This window comes from Gopherus flavomarginatus, chromosome 5, assembly GCF_025201925.1.
Source record: "Gopherus flavomarginatus isolate rGopFla2 chromosome 5, rGopFla2.mat.asm, whole genome shotgun sequence".
In the NCBI taxonomy this organism is placed as follows: Eukaryota; Metazoa; Chordata; order Testudines; family Testudinidae; genus Gopherus; species Gopherus flavomarginatus.
Genome location: NC_066621.1, coordinates 93,450,798 through 93,466,550, shown reverse-complemented (window position 1 = coordinate 93,466,550; position 15,753 = coordinate 93,450,798). Strand labels below are relative to the sequence as shown.

The 15,753-nt window shown below is 41.3% G+C and overlaps 1 protein-coding gene across 10 annotated transcripts in view; it reads right to left on the bottom strand.

Moving 5' to 3' along the window:
* SIPA1L1 (signal induced proliferation associated 1 like 1) overlaps positions 1-15,753 on the bottom strand; it is a 405,747-nt gene that overhangs the window by 177,080 nt on the left and 212,914 nt on the right. Inside the window, exon 4 of one of the 10 annotated variants that reach the window (XM_050953408.1) lies at positions 8,635-8,712. The exons of the other annotated variants lie outside the window; for them this stretch is intronic. The gene's annotated coding sequence lies outside the window, so the exon portion shown is untranslated. The remainder of the gene's footprint in view (positions 1-8,634; positions 8,713-15,753) is intronic. 10 annotated transcript variants of the gene reach the window in all.

Sequence of the window (15,753 nt, the reverse complement as noted above, 5' to 3'; positions counted from 1 at the left end):
GGTCTAGGAGAGCAGATGGACTTTAAACTCTAAGCTTTTGACCAACCTCAAAAGTACACATTGCTGTTTTTACCGTGCAAGCTTGAGCCCCACTAGCGCACATCTACCTACCTGGACTGGCAGACATGCCTCCAGATGCAGTGTAGAAATTCCCGCTGCAACATGCAGCAGGAGTAACATAGGAAAAAATCTCCACGGCAAGCTAGGAAGAAGCAAGATTCTGGTGCACTTCCCAGCACACAACACAGGGTAGGGGAGAGGAGAAATGCCGTTGGCCCCTCAGAGCTTTGGAAGGGAATATCCCAGGGAAGACAGAGAAACACAAACAGCAAAAGGGGCAACAGAGACCAAGGAGGGCTAGGGGAATCAAAGAGAGGAAAGAATTTTTAGATTTCATTGACTGATGGGATGTGGGGCAGGAACAAGAACTGATGGATCTGATTTAAGCAATTAGGTGATGCATGTTTTGGCATTTGCTGATTTGTAGAACATTTTCAGGTCTCAAACCTACAGTCCTAATAGGAATGTCTTAAAAGGTCTGGTACCTTTGTTCTTATCCACATGGGTATCAAATAAAGCACTTGCCTTTGCTCTGCACAAATACATTTAATTCAGGTGACAGTTCCACTGTTCACTTATTTTTGGAGCAGAAATAATGGCCACTCTCAATGCAATTATAACAGATGAAGAACACCAACAACAACAGCAGCAAAGCAGCACCAGTTCAAAAGACTGTTTTTAATAAACCAAGACAATTTTTATAATTTAATATGGGTATTATTCCCTAAATTCAGCAGCTAGGAATTTAACAGATTCCTAATTTCTCATTTAGGTACTTCTAAAGAATGTTTCTTTAAGAAATCCTCTCATTCTAAAATGGAATATACAATAAATATATCTGCATTTCTGCTTATCTAAAAATCGGAAAGGTTTTATATTTGAATTCACAGACCCACATATAATTTGACCTGAAGAAAAATAATTCTTCCATGGATTACGGGGCCCTGTATAGGCTTTTACTCACAATGAATGTGCCTAGACATAATTTTTTTTTCTTGAAGCTGATCCTAAATGGTGATCTAATTGTATACTGTACAACGTAAAATTAACTGACTGTATAGTCTTACTGGAACTTTCATTATATTGAATCTATGGGGGATAGTGAGAAGGAGGCAGCAGAAGTTAGACTTGAGGAACAAATTGGGGCTCCCTTCCTGTGATGATGTAGAGGGTATTGAGCTATTTAAACCTAAATCATACACAAAAAAACTAAGTTAAAAGCTGCAAAGTCAAGCACTCAAAAATAGTGTGTGATTTTGTAGTTAAAGACTGACAAAGTATGTGCACTGGCAACCTCATTGTAATTCGTTAGCTCTTTTAGAAAAGCAAACTGAAAAACACACTCAGAAATTCCAATATGTGGCATCATATTAATATCCATATGGTTCATCAGCAAGATTGGAACCATAGATGAACTGCACAGACCCAGTGCATTTCAGCTAATGGAGTAACTGATAGCAATACTGGGTTGTCTTCTTCCATGTGGACCAGGACTAGAGGGGGATGACAACACATCTTGCCAGTGAGTTCAACAGCTATGTGCTGACAGAAGAGGAATGGTGAGACTCAGGAAACTTGGATTCAATTCCAGTCTGCAGACGGGAGTGTTCTCTGGTGGGCACAGTCTTGATTGCCCATTCTGGCCCCTACCCCCCAAACCGTCTCTGTCTAGTTCCTCTTCTTTCTTCCTCTTACCCCACCCCACTGCTTGTCCCAGTCCCATTTTCTTTGCCTAACCAATACCATCTTCACTCCTTACACTTCTCATCCCAGTGCCAAACTCCTCTCCCTCTAACTCCAAGTCCCAGCCTCTTCCCACTCCACTGGCTTCCAGTCCCAGCTCTGTGATTAGGATGGTGGAAGCACACACTTACACACAGGAGTAAGTTCAATCAATCTGCAAGGATGGTGGAGAAGTAGTCTGATCAGCACTAGAAACAGAGAGGCTAAAGAATGCTCAGTGAGGACAGAATCTTCTGAGAGGCTAGTTGCTAAAATAGGATTACTCTAGTGAGCATGTGGGAATGGCAATTTTTCCAAGATCCAGTGGGTCTCAAACTTTTTTCTTTTTTACTGGCAACCCTTTTCACATCGCAAGCCTCTGAGTGTGCCCCCCCAGATGAATTAAACACACTTTTTAATATATTTACCACCATTATAAATGCTGGAAGCAAGAAGGGTTTGGAGTGGAGGTTGACAGCTCACGACCCCCCCATGTAATGACCTCATGACCCCCTCAGGGGTCCCGACCCCCAGTTCGAGAACCCCTGTTCTATAAGTTGGCCAAATTTGGGGAAATTTTCACAGGGATGGCAAAAGGCACATCTCTAATATGAAGGCTACCACCACTACCAAATTTCAAGCCCCAGATCCTGCCTCGGGGCACTGGGGCTGTTAAAAGAAAATATCAGAACTTTTTTTTAAATGGGCAAAGCATCTCTTTCCCTTCCTCATACTTGGAAATGCTGACTGTTTTGGATTAACTTTTCCAAAAAAACCCTTCAGCTTGAGACAGAAACCCAGCATGTCAATTTCAGCTTAAATAGTTAAAGCCAAATGTTTTTCCAGTTTTTGAATGTAAACACTTACCTGATATTTGTAAAATTTTATTTGATGAACACTAAAATCCCAAAACAAAAAGCGATTTACTTTAGAATGCCACCACACCCAAAATTCACAGCACACAGGTAACTATCAGGGTGACCAATATTGTCTCATTGTTTCCTTATACTCCCGTCTTTCTGTATCCATCTATTTTCTCTAGTCTTATACTTAGATTGTAAGCTGTTTGGGGCAGTACAATGGGTCTTGGTTCCTGACAAGAGTTCCTAAATAGGGCTGTCAAGTGATTAAAATTGCAATTAATTGTGATTACTTTTTTTAATCATACTGTTAAACAGAGCAATTAAACTCATTTTAAATTCCTTTCACTGAGCTAGGTAGGTTCCCTTCAGCTGAGCCAGCCCTTGTTTGCAAAGGAGGGTGGATTTTACCTAGGGACTCCGCATGCAGCAAGGGAGGAGCAGCTGGTGCAGGGAGGCTGAGCTCGCCAGGTCCCCGCCCAGCAAAGCATTGGAGCACAGCATACAGGGGAGAGGTGTATGTGGAGGTAGCCCAGGAGAAAGGGGCCAGCTGGGGGCATGGCACATGTGCAGCGGGTGGTCCGCAGAGTGAGGGGTCGGCCAGTGGCACTGGAGCATAGCGTGGGGGAGGGGGTTGGTCCCCAGAGAAAGGAGACAGCCGGGAGCAATGGGGCCCAGTGCGGGGGGGATCTGTCCCCAGAGCGAGGAGCCAGTCAAGGACAATAGGGAATGGCACGGAGGGGTGTCCCTGGAGCGAGGGGCCAGCCCACGTCAATGAAGCATGGAAGAGGGGAGGGGAGAAACAGCCGGGGTCAATGGGGCATGGCGGGCTCAGGATCCCTCCCTCTCTACCAGGGCTCGGATAGGAACCACTTCTTCTCTTCTCGCCCTCCAGTGGTGGCCTGGGTTACTGCACCTGACCAGACACTGACAGGTCCCTCCATAGCTGATGCCTCCCTCCCTGCCCAGAGGTATGTGACTAATACGTTAAAAAAATTAATGCATTAATTTTGTTTTCAGTTAATCGCAGGCATTAACTGTGATTAATTGACAGAGCTACTCCTAAATGCTAAAACAACACAATAATAAATCATAACAATAACTTAAATGAAGGCCATTGGCCTTTTGTTAAAAATTGCTCTCCATCTATGAAAGAAACAGTTCCCCTAGTAATAAGCAGTATTCCCTTTCCTTATGGAAAAATTATGGCCCACAATCATATTTATGTCTAGCAATGAAGGTCATCCCCATCATTATGTTAAAAATGTATCACTATTGACTTTCTGCAGTAATCTGAGGTTCCATATCAGCAGATGTCTCAATGATGTTTGTTTTGTTCCGTTTATTTTTTAAAAAGATCAGGGGGGAGGGGAAGGAGGAGGAGAAGAGGAAAGAGAATTCATCCCAAATCTCCAAGTCAAGCAGGAACTGGAACTGGACAGGGAAAAATGGATCAGATCCTGAAGCACAGGACTATTCTTATAAACCAGTCACCTATGGCTTTCCCAGCCAGGCAAGGGCCCAGGAGTTGCCTGGGGACACATGATTGGGTCCCTGAAAATAATTTTCATTTAAGGATTTTTCCATCTACTCTGATGACAATGTTGGTTGGGTTGTTTTTTTTGTTTGTTTTTACAAAGCTGTCTATAATAAAGATCAATTTCACAAACAAGAGAATGATACACGTCTTACTGGTCAATTAGCTACTCTTTGAAATAAGCATCTCTCAGCAGTAAGAAATTAAGCCACTTAAACCACAAATTTCTGTAACAAAGCAACCAAATATCACACAATACATACATTTCCACAAAACTCTAGCATTTGGTTCAGAAACAAAACACTGCTAGACTCGGTGAATCTTGTTTGTTTTATCCCACTATGAAATGATCAAGAAATCAAGATGACAATTTTAAAAAGACCAGGAAATGAGAAATGAAGCATGCAGGTGAAATGGCTGAATAACTCCCAGAGGGCACAACGGAAGAGGGTGGAGAAAATCAACTGAGCTATAGTCCTGGTTATTCAGTGCCTATTATAAAGAAAATAGCAACAACTCTGATATTAAGGTTACCTAATACTTTTCATTATACACTTTTTCGAGAAAGAGCTCTGATGACTCAATGGTTTACAGTAGTACTTTGAAACCTGGATGCGGGATGGGCCTGAGTTCCTGTCTCCCTGACATCCTACTCAGATTTGGCCAGGCTACTAAAAATTACTATTTCCCATTTGTGATTTGCTCAGTGAACAAAATCATTAAGGTTGCTGCCAACACTCCTCAAAATTATATTAATATTGTACATTCAACATCTTGCTTCAGCATGCTACACAATGTACCTTGGCATGGGACAAACACTGACCAAAATAACCTCTGAATTATAGGAAAATGTACAGGACTGGGAACCAGCAGATTATGAGCTCTAGACTCACTACTTCTACTGACTGGTGTTAATTCTGTGCTCTTTATAACTTTAATTATTCAACAAGGCCTCAGATCCCACTGAGAGTTAATACAAACTAGGAATATAATCTAGATCTCTATATGGTGAGACACAATTCTTAGTCACTTCGCCATGCTGAACCTCAGAAAGAACCTACTAAATCTTTGTGCCAGGTATACCGCACACTGTGAACTGCATATATAACTGATAAGTCTATGCTTTACAAGCCCTTTCCTAGTAATAGGTGTGTGTGCTGCAATGTTGAAAGATCTGCGTTCAAAATTCTGATGATGCATGATTGGATGGAGGGTCATAACGGGATGTAAATATTGTTTTAAGAAGTCAACCAGTTAAATTATATCATTTAGCCAGTTGACCACTAGGGCCACTCCGGCCGGCTGGCACAGCTGGGGTTGGAGCCGCTCTCGCGGCTGGAGCTGGGTTTGCCACGGCAGGCCAGCATGGCTGGAGTCACTTTGGCCAACCCGGGGCTGGGGTTTACGGTTAGGGCGGTTAACCAGTAAGACTAATGCTTACTGGTTAATCATCTAACTGTTCACTATTTTACATCCCTAGTCATTAACTACATATAATATAATTTGTGTTTTTGCCTTTTTTTAAACTTACGTTTAAAACCTAAATTCAAAGAACATTAAAGTTGCAGAGGTAGGCTACCCATGCAACTTTAATTCAACCCCCTGTGCATATGCACTATAATAGAGTCTTTAATTACATGATAGCCTAACTTTGTAACGCCCCCAAGTCAATGAGTGCACTGAATCGACAGTGTTCAAGGAATGAATCAGGACTGTGTGGTGAAGGAGGCTGTTGTCTGCAGGACCTCTGTCTCATTTGTTTAGGAAGCTGGAAGGAGAATAGTGAATGAGGCAGGGGCTGCAGAAATACAAAGGATGGTTTTGTGGTTAAAACAGATAGCCATCTGTGCCATAAGAGTTCTTATATAATTCTGGCCAAGTCCCTTAAACCAAAATTTTCACAGGTGGTCACTAGTTGTGTATTCCTAATTTCCCAGGTGCCCAATTTGAGACACCTGAAGTCTGATTTTCATAAGTGCTGAGCATTCTTACATCTGTAAACAAAGTCAGTGAGAGCTATGGACATCTATGTGCTCAGACTTGCCAGTCTTTGATTCTCTGATATAGAATCATACAAATGTAGGGCGGAAAGAGACTTCAAGAAATCATCAAGTAAGTCCACTCCCTTGTGCTGATGCAGTACCAAGCAAACCAAGACCAAACCCTGACAAATGTTTGTCTACCTTGTTCTTAAAAACCTCCAACGATGAGGATTCCACAAACCCCTTAGTAAACTATTCCAGTACTCAAATATCTTACACTTAGAAAAATGTTCCTATTATCTAACCTTAATCTCCCATCCTGTAGATTAAGGCCTGGGCTACACTAGCGGGGTTGGGGGGGTCGAAGATATGCAACTTCAGCTACGCTATTCGCATAGCTGAAGTTGAAGTATCTTAGTTCAACTTACCTGGCCGTCCTCACGGCGGTGAGTCAACCGCCGCGGCTCCCCCGTCGACTCCACTTACTCCTCCCGCTGAAGTGGAGTACAAGCATCGATTCTGAGATTAATTTATCGTGTCTAGACGAGACACGATAAATCGATCCCTGAGACATTGAACACTACCCGCCACGTACCCTTAGATGATTACTTCTTGTCCTAAACTTGATGGACATGGAAAACAATTGATTAATGTCCTTTTTATAAGAGCCCTTAAAACATATCTGAATACTGTAATCAGGTCCCCATTCAGTCTTCTTTTCACATGATTAAAGACTGCCACTTTTAACACTTCTTAAAACTTTTATCATTTTTGTTGCTTTCCCCTGGATTTTCTCCAGTTTGTCCATTTTTTTCTTAAAGTATGATGCCCAAAACTGGACACATCAGTTTAGCTGAGGCCTCACCAGTGCAGAGTAGAGCAGAACAATTACCTCTAATGTCTGTTAATTCATCCAAGAACGACATTAGCCTTTTTCGTAATTGCGTCATATTGTTGACTCGTATTCAATTTGCGATCTACTATAACCCCTAGACATTCTTCTGGAATACTATAGCTTAGCCTGATAGTCCCCATTCATAGTTGTGTATTTGATTTTTCCTTCCTAACTGTAATACTTTAAACTTATCTTTACTTAATTTCATCATGTTTATTTCAGACCTACTCTCCAATTTATCAAGATCCATTCAAATTTCAATCCTATTCTCCAAAGTGCTTGCAACCTCTCTCAGCTTGGTATCATCTGCAGATTTTATAAGCATATTCACCACTCCATTATCCAGGTCATTAATAATAAATATAAATATTGAACAGCACCAGACTTAGGACAGACCCTTGCAGGACCTCACTAGATGTGACTTCTACTTTGAGAGCAAACCAATTATAACTACTCTGAGTGTGGTTATTCAACCAGTGGCGCACACACTTTAGAGTAATTTTATCTAGAGCACATTTTCCTAGTTTGTGAATGAGAATTTTAAGAGGGACTGTGTCAAAAGCCTTACTAAAAAAATAAAGATCTATTGTCTACTACTTCACGACATCCACTAACACACTATCACTGTCAAAAAAACGTGTAAGACTAGACAGGATTCTGGAACAGAATGAGTGTATTCAAAATCCTTATTCTGACACTTGGTATAGATGACCACATCTTTTGCTCTTTTCCCAAAACAGTGATCAAAACTGAAATAAACCACAGGCCCTGATTGATACCAATAACCCTTAAATGATCAGTAAAACATTCTTCCAATTTTTCTTGAATTCCAGCAAGTTGAACAGAAGGGGTGACTTTTTATTCCCACTGACAACAGTATGATATCCAGGACCTCTACCAGAGAAGCAAATAATTCATAGTTACCAGAAACACAGGTGGAAGCCGAAGTCCCATTGTCTGATCAGGTAGAAGAAAAAGGTCATCTTCCATGATACCCAACGATCATCTCCATCCTCAATGTGTTCCTTGTCTTCATATGTCTTTATAATGTCATTGTCTAGGCTGATAAATGGAGGAGATGCATCCCAAAGAGAGCAGAATGTTATTCTCTCTCTCAAATGCTTTAAAAAGGGTGATCTAAATGAATCTAATGATTCTCTTAGTCAAATACTACTTGAGTGTTTGGGCTGACTGCACATGGGCTATGGTGTGTAAGAGTCAACAGTAAGAGCATGGTTGGTATCACAGTAGATTCCAAGGTGAGAGAAAATTCCAGAGGGAAAGACTCAAAATTTCTTCAGATTGGCCTGGATAATCCAATATCTGAGATGTTAGGAGAGGGTGAATAAGCCCTTTCTAACTCTTGAAGGCAGACTCACTGTTGCAAGAGAGCTCAGGTAAAGGCCCAATCACATCACATCACATCACAGATGGACCTGAGATTGAATCTAAGGTCACAGATCCAAGGCTGTGGAAGACAAACCAATGTCCTATGACAAAAGGAGAAATAACTAATAATAGGACATTCCAGGCTGTACAAGTCCCTCCCTCCCAAAATGCAGGAGAAAATCTGCTAACCTGAAGAAAACAGAGCAGGAGATTTTTATCTTCTAAACTCCCCAGGAGAAATTAGATGGCACATGCATCTATCAGCATCTACAAGGCAAAGACAGGCACCAAGTAAACTGCCACATCAGAAGAGCCTGAAACAAAGAAACCACAGGTCTAACATCCATTGGATGCTTTTCAACCATAGGCAAGGAATAGCACAAATCCATGAGTCCTCTCGAGTGCCAGAAACAGAGGCACCAAATCTTTAAAAATGTGGTCTCAATTCTGAATTTGAGTTCTTTTTTAAAGGATTTAAATCTGATGACTTAATTCATGTGTCAGCACTTTAGCCTTTTTTTTAAGCACGGTGGTTTGATACAGTTCTGGATAAAGAGAACAGACTATCTATCCCTTGAGTAGAGGAAACGGAACAAGTTCCAGTCAACACGACTGTTAAGGTCACCTCCTTGAGAAGCAGCCAATGCAGTCCCACTAAAGAAACTCCTGAGTGACAAAAGCAGTATAGACAGAGCAGCCTTCAGAGGGCCCACCTCATAGATATTTCAGGCACTTGGTGTGAAAGTACATATCTTACAGGTCACATTATATGCTAAATTTTGATCTTTTAAAATCAAGATCTACCATAACTAACAGATAAAAACCATGCAAGTATGTAGATTTAACCAACATATTAGCAAAGAGAGAGAGAGAGAGAGTGTGTGTGTGTGTGTGTGTGTGTGTGTGTGTGTGTGTGTGTGTGTGTGTGTGTGTGTGCGCGCGTGCGCGCAAATAAAAGTTCCATCAACCCCAAACTAAGAAATACAGCAATGCAGAGAACTGGATTGAAGCAATAGTTTTGAAATTCACTATCTGTTGTAATAAGAAAAGAATTGCAGGTGGTAAGGGTCTTGTTTTATTATGTAAGCTTCCTTCCCTTACAGAATTGTACTCAAAGTTCAGATCTGTAAGACAGCATGAGCATGCCCCAGAGGTCACTGCTTTCTAGATGGTTTCAGAACTCTACACCAGGGCATACAGTTCCCTCAGGAGTGGAGATCCATACAGGTAATTCTCAGTGAAGAGCATTTTGCATCTTTTGAAGACCAGATCACTGTGCTGAACAAAGCTTTTAAAACTGATGGCATCTTCGGTTTCAAAAGCAAATGGGTATAACATTTAATATTCCAAGAAAAAAGGCTACCTGTATTTTTACAACAATGCTCAAGTCTGCCATGGTAAAGCATGAATAGAAACGGCTTTTATATCAACCAGCTCTGTCAAAGAATGAACCAATGTTTGTTCCAACAGATGCCTGAGTTATCAACAGAGACTGAAGTTTAACATCAGAGGAATTCATTTTGTCCCAATAAATAAAATACAACCAAAAAAGAGATGAAAATATATCACCCACACTTTAAACACAGGACAAAAAAGCAGTGCACAGTATAATTATTTTGAAAATTTTGTTAGATTCAAATTCAGAACAGCACATTTTTTAAAACATCACAACTGTTTAGAGAGTTATGGTCTGAATAAGCAGTTGGATTCACACATTAAAAAAGGAGATTTACTAGAACAATCAGGTGCTGAAAAGATCAACACTGGTGCATAATTTACTCAACACAATAGTCACCACCATCCTGTTCATTTAGGCAAAGATCTGCCAACTCAGTCAACATACAAAGAAATATTGGTCCTCTCGGAAGCCAACAACAAAAGTAATAATAAGAAAAACTCCTATTACCTTTAGCAGAAGAGGCAGAAAATAAGTTTAAAAATGCAAGTGGCAGAAAAAGTACATAAGGTTCGCAGGGTAACCAGGAAAGCAGGACAGAACTGCAACCAAAAGGTAAATTAAGCACAGAATATATTAATTCTGCTCTAGCCAGCGCAGCTAGCTTATAGCACAAAAATCAGGAAAAAACAAAACAAAACAGTAAGGTGATTTATTCAGCAGATACAGTATTAAGTTCATGACAATATAAAATATTTCACCCAGCCTGTAGCAGCCATCCAATTCCTTTCCAGGCAATAAAAAACTACTCTCTAACAAATTCCATGTGTATTGGACAACAGCAGCAGAAGAGAGCTGAAATAGAAGCTCAGTTTGGTTTAATTATGAAGTTCCACAATGACTGGTATAGCAGCAGGAGAAAGATACTAAATCTGTTCATGTAGTTACTTTAGTAGCTAAATCCAAAACCTGGAGAAGACATTTTCTCAAGAAATCTAATTCTTTGAAATTCTCAAAGCTGTCAGGAACACCCAGGCTTCTGATTTACTTTAGAGACTCAAATGGAAGAAATCTACACTTCAGCTCAAAGACTGTGAGAACAAGGGTATGATCATGTAGTGTACAAAATAGCTGGATTCTTCCACATAAGTACTTTCACATATGGAATACCATCCCATTTCTAAGATATAATTTAATTTATCTCTTCAAGAGAGAGAGAGAGAGAGAGAGAGAGAGAGTGAGAGTGTGTGTGTGTGTGAGTGAGAGAGAGAGAGATACACACACATGCGCGCGTGCTAGTGTGGGGTATAATATCTCAGTGACCCCACACTACCACCCAGACAGGGTGGAAAAAAGGTGACAAAAGATGAACAGGGGAGAGGGGAGTAGATTAGAACAAGGTATTTGTGGGACTGGATGGGAAGGGGAGGAGAAACTAACCAAGGCTGCCTAGACAAGGAGACTGGGACTGGAAGACAAGGGGATGAGAAGGAGAAGTTGGACCTGGGAGCTTATTAGGGAAATGGGTAGGGGGACAATCACCAAATTCAAATGAGGAGCTGCGATGCAGGGGAGAACTAGGACTCACTGAGCTAAGAGACTGGGACAAGGGAGACAGGAGAGGAGAGACTGGGGCAACAATCTGTGCAGGAAGGAAACAGGTTGGATGAGAAGTGACTGCTTGACTTTTACTTCTGGGGGAACTGTGCATCATTGTGCATGCGCAGAATTCATGCCCCCTGCTGATTTCTTTGCTTCCCTGCATAAAAATGACTTCTGACAGGGAAGAAAAGGGAAGATGCAAGAGCAGTCATGCACCCCTCCTCGGCAGCTCAGGCAGCTTGGTTCAGGCACCTGGAGCAGCCAGTGGAGATTTAAATCACTGCCAAGGAAGGTGTGTGTGTGTGTTGGGGGGGAACTGGGTACTCATATGTGTGAGAGAGACACACTGTGCCTCTCGCGCTCACTACTGCAGCACGCTCGGCACAAAGGGATAGGGCTTTGGCGTGTTTCTGAGGAGGTGGGCAACGGACAGGCTCTGTCCTGCAGGCAGAGCAGAATGTAGCAGTGCTTGTTTTAGTGAATTGTTCCCATTCTCTTTTATACTCCTGGGGAGAAATTCAAACAGATGTACAAGTTTTAAGGCTCCTTTAAATTGACAAAGTGGTGTAAAGGACAGTATGGCCTTATGTTTATGGTGCTTTAGTGATTAGACCTATCAAAATGTGCTGCATGAACTCTTTGTTGGAGATGGTCAGTAGCCAGCATAAATTATGAGTTTGATTCCACAGCCCTCACTTGCTCTTTAATTGCCTATGATGTAACACTGAGCATATAGCTGCATATATTTGTTGACTAATAACTAGAAATAAAGGGTCAAACCTAGCTACATTACTATTAGACAAGGTGGGTTGGGGATTTCCTCCAATGCTCACCCTCCCATTCTCCATCCATTGTATTGTAATTTAAATAAATTACCAAAATAACTGAAACCAGGGTGATTATAATTGTGTTATTTTGACAAATAAAATATGCAGAATTTTGCAAAAATTTAAAATAGTGTGTGCATATTTCCCCTAGGAGTAGACTTTGCAATCTTAATGTTTTGTTGAATTACATATTTTGTGTTTATATACATATAGACATACATACAAACTGTTTATTCACACTAGTGTTTTCCTCAAATTCTATTCATATGCACCCTATTAGTGCCATTCCTTTTTAATCTGAACTCTTCACTGAGAAATAGCACCCAACTGAGAGGAAGAAAATTTCCAACATTTATGTAATCATGCCATTTTTCCAGTGTGTGCCTAGACACTTTCAGCTGTTACCACCAAGCTTCTTTGGAGGTGCAAAACCCAGAAACATACATAGACACATCTCTACTTCTATGATTATCACTACCCCTCTGCCCCAACACACCTTTCAAGATCCACGGGTCCTGCACATGCCTATCGCAACACTTGGTGTACCTCATGCAGTGCACTCAATTCCCCAATAATATCTATGTGGGTGAAACCAGACAAGCATTACACTCTTGAATGAACTCGCATAGAAAAATGATAAAAGACCAACACCCTATCGCTTGCCGGTGAACACGTTTCACAAAGCGATCACTCTGTATCTGATCTCTCAGACCCCATCCTCAAAGGAAACATGCACAATGCCTTCAAAAGACAAGCCTGGAAGCTTAAATTCATAACTCTGCTAGACACTGAAACTCATGGTCTTAAGAAAGGCACATTCATCTATAACTTTGTATGCAACCTGTACATACATCACACAATGATTTTCAGGACCAGCATGTCACCAGTTTACACGGTATCTCAAAGTAGTTATGTAAAGTATGTATTATGACAATAGCGTGTTGGGACAATGAGTGCATCAAGCTTGACATGAGTTACACTGTGGGGAGGCCCTCTGCCAGTAGACCCAAGGATCTCCAGTGGCCATAATCACAGGATTGGAAGGGACCTTGAGAGGTTATCTAGTTCAGTCTCCTGCACACATGGCAGGACTAAGTATTATCTAGGCCATCCCTGGCAGGTGTTTGTCTAACCTGCTCTTAAAAATCGACGGCAATTTATTCCAGTGATTAATGACTCTGACACTTAGGAAGTTTTCCTAATGCCCAATCTAAACCACCCTTGCTGAAATTTAAGTCCATTGGTTCCTGTCCTATCCTCAGAAATTGAGAACAATTTTTCTCCCTCCTCCTTGTAATAACCCTTTATGTACTTGAATGTTTATAGAAGTGACATGGACACAAGAGCAAACAAATTTCAAGTGTTTAATTTTGCATCAAACAGTCTACATAGCACTACACCACTATGCTGCATCCCAACCTCTCTAAAAAGTTTCCAATATTCTTTAAGTACTATTTGTAGAACATGAAAAAGCCATGTCAAAACTTGGGACTATACCATGAAAAATTAAGTCAGGTGGCAACTCCATTAGTCCAATAATTAACTGACTGATACGTTTTTATTTTTTTAAAAAATCAGTCCATTATAAAGGTGTGTAGTTTAGATTCAAAATCTGATCTATCCTAAACCTGTAACAGTTTGGAAAGAAATATCTGGGTTCTCTACACAATCCAAGCTGCTTAGAATAAACTCATCGTGCCCATTACCACAAATACCCTTCTAAGGAATCTGGGTGTGGACCACAAGAGAAGCAGCAGCTAGAAGCAGAATACCATCAGACAGCTGAGCCTCTGGTAGATTTCCTTTCTAGTGTAACGTATAACACATACCATTCTTTACATATATTTGATGTGGGAACCAGATTTTGTGTGCTATAACTAATTGTTTGGACTACTGAAGTCTGTTCTAAATTACTGGACTGTACTTCTTTGAGGAAAATATTTAACCACTGTCACACAATTTTTTTTTTTGGCTCAATTGAGAAATTCTAGGCCCATTCCTGAAAAAACAAACAAACTACTCTCACATAAGTAACTTCACTGTAGTCAATGGGACAACGAGTAAACGTTATAAAAGAGTTCTGAACTGTGCTGATCTCTACAAGGCTGATACATGTATTTACAGAATGCACAATCCGAAAGTAGTCAAGGAAATAATTTCCATTGCAAACCAAATATATTTTTATGTAATAGTTTCCTCCAAAAAGGGAAAACATTGGCTTTATAAAGGAAGCCCCGTAAGCTGAGTCACCTCCCGCCTCTCATTTAAAAAAAAAAAAAGGGAAAAGGGACAGTAGTATGGGAGTAGAGGAGATACATTTCCACTGGTTTTTCATATTAAAAATTGAGGTCCTATGGATCCTGGAAGATTATGGTGTATGGAGAACTGATACTGACACAAGACAGTGAAAACTAAGCAACTATAAGGGGAAACTATTTTTAGGCATACAGTTGAATTTGCCTTTTTAGTTTATTTTTGTTAACATCCATTTATTTTCACCAGAACCTTAACCATTGACATCTTCCACTCCCAATTAATCTAAGAGAACTAACACTATCTATGAGTAAGACTAAGATTTTATCTTGGGTACTTTTAGTCATGGACAGGTCACCGGCAATAAACAAAACATTCACGGGCCAGTGACCTGTCCATGACTTGTGCTATAAATACCCCTGGCTAAAATCTTAGCTGCTTTGAGGGGCCCTTGGAACACTGCTACTGCTCTGGGGGCGGAGGTGCCAGCCTGAGGCACTGCTGCTGCTGCTCCTCCAGTTGGTGGGGGAAGATGCTAGCCTCCTGGGGCGCTGCCACTGCTCCAGTTGTGTGTGGGGTGCTGCTGCTCTGGCAGCCCCCAGAATCCACTGCCATTGGGGCTCCCTGGGCAGCGGCTGGTGCAGCTGTGCCCCAGTTGCTTGGGTGGCCCTGGGGTCATCTGCACCAACTGCTCCGGCTGCGGAAGTCACAGAGGTCCTGGAAAGTCATGGAATTCATGACCACTGTGACAGACTCACAGGCTTCTCTATACTGATATTTCTTAAGTGTTCTTTAAAAAGGCAGAACATAACTTAAATTGCAGGTTCTCTCTGTGTAGAATATAGCAGCCTCCCTCTCCCCCCTCCCCTCCAAAAAAAAGGGATACATGTACAGTTTTTAAGAGTCCTTTCCAGGTCAAATATCCCTGAATGGTACCAGAGGTACAGCACTAGAAATGAAGTATTTAACCACAGCACGGGAACAAACAGTGTCAGGTTCCCTTATAATACCCTATCAATGTGTCTCACTCCTCACTTGCATGGACCCATCTCCAGTAGCGATAGGACAGTCCAGTCTCAACGACCTATTCGTTGTTTTGCGCTTCTACTAAAACTGGCAACAAGGGTCTCAACTGCATGGGTAGTTTTTTGGATGCTGACTGACTGAACCACCCATTCCTTTCACATAAGCTCCTAAGCAGCTTTCAATTCCATTTACACAGTATGGAGG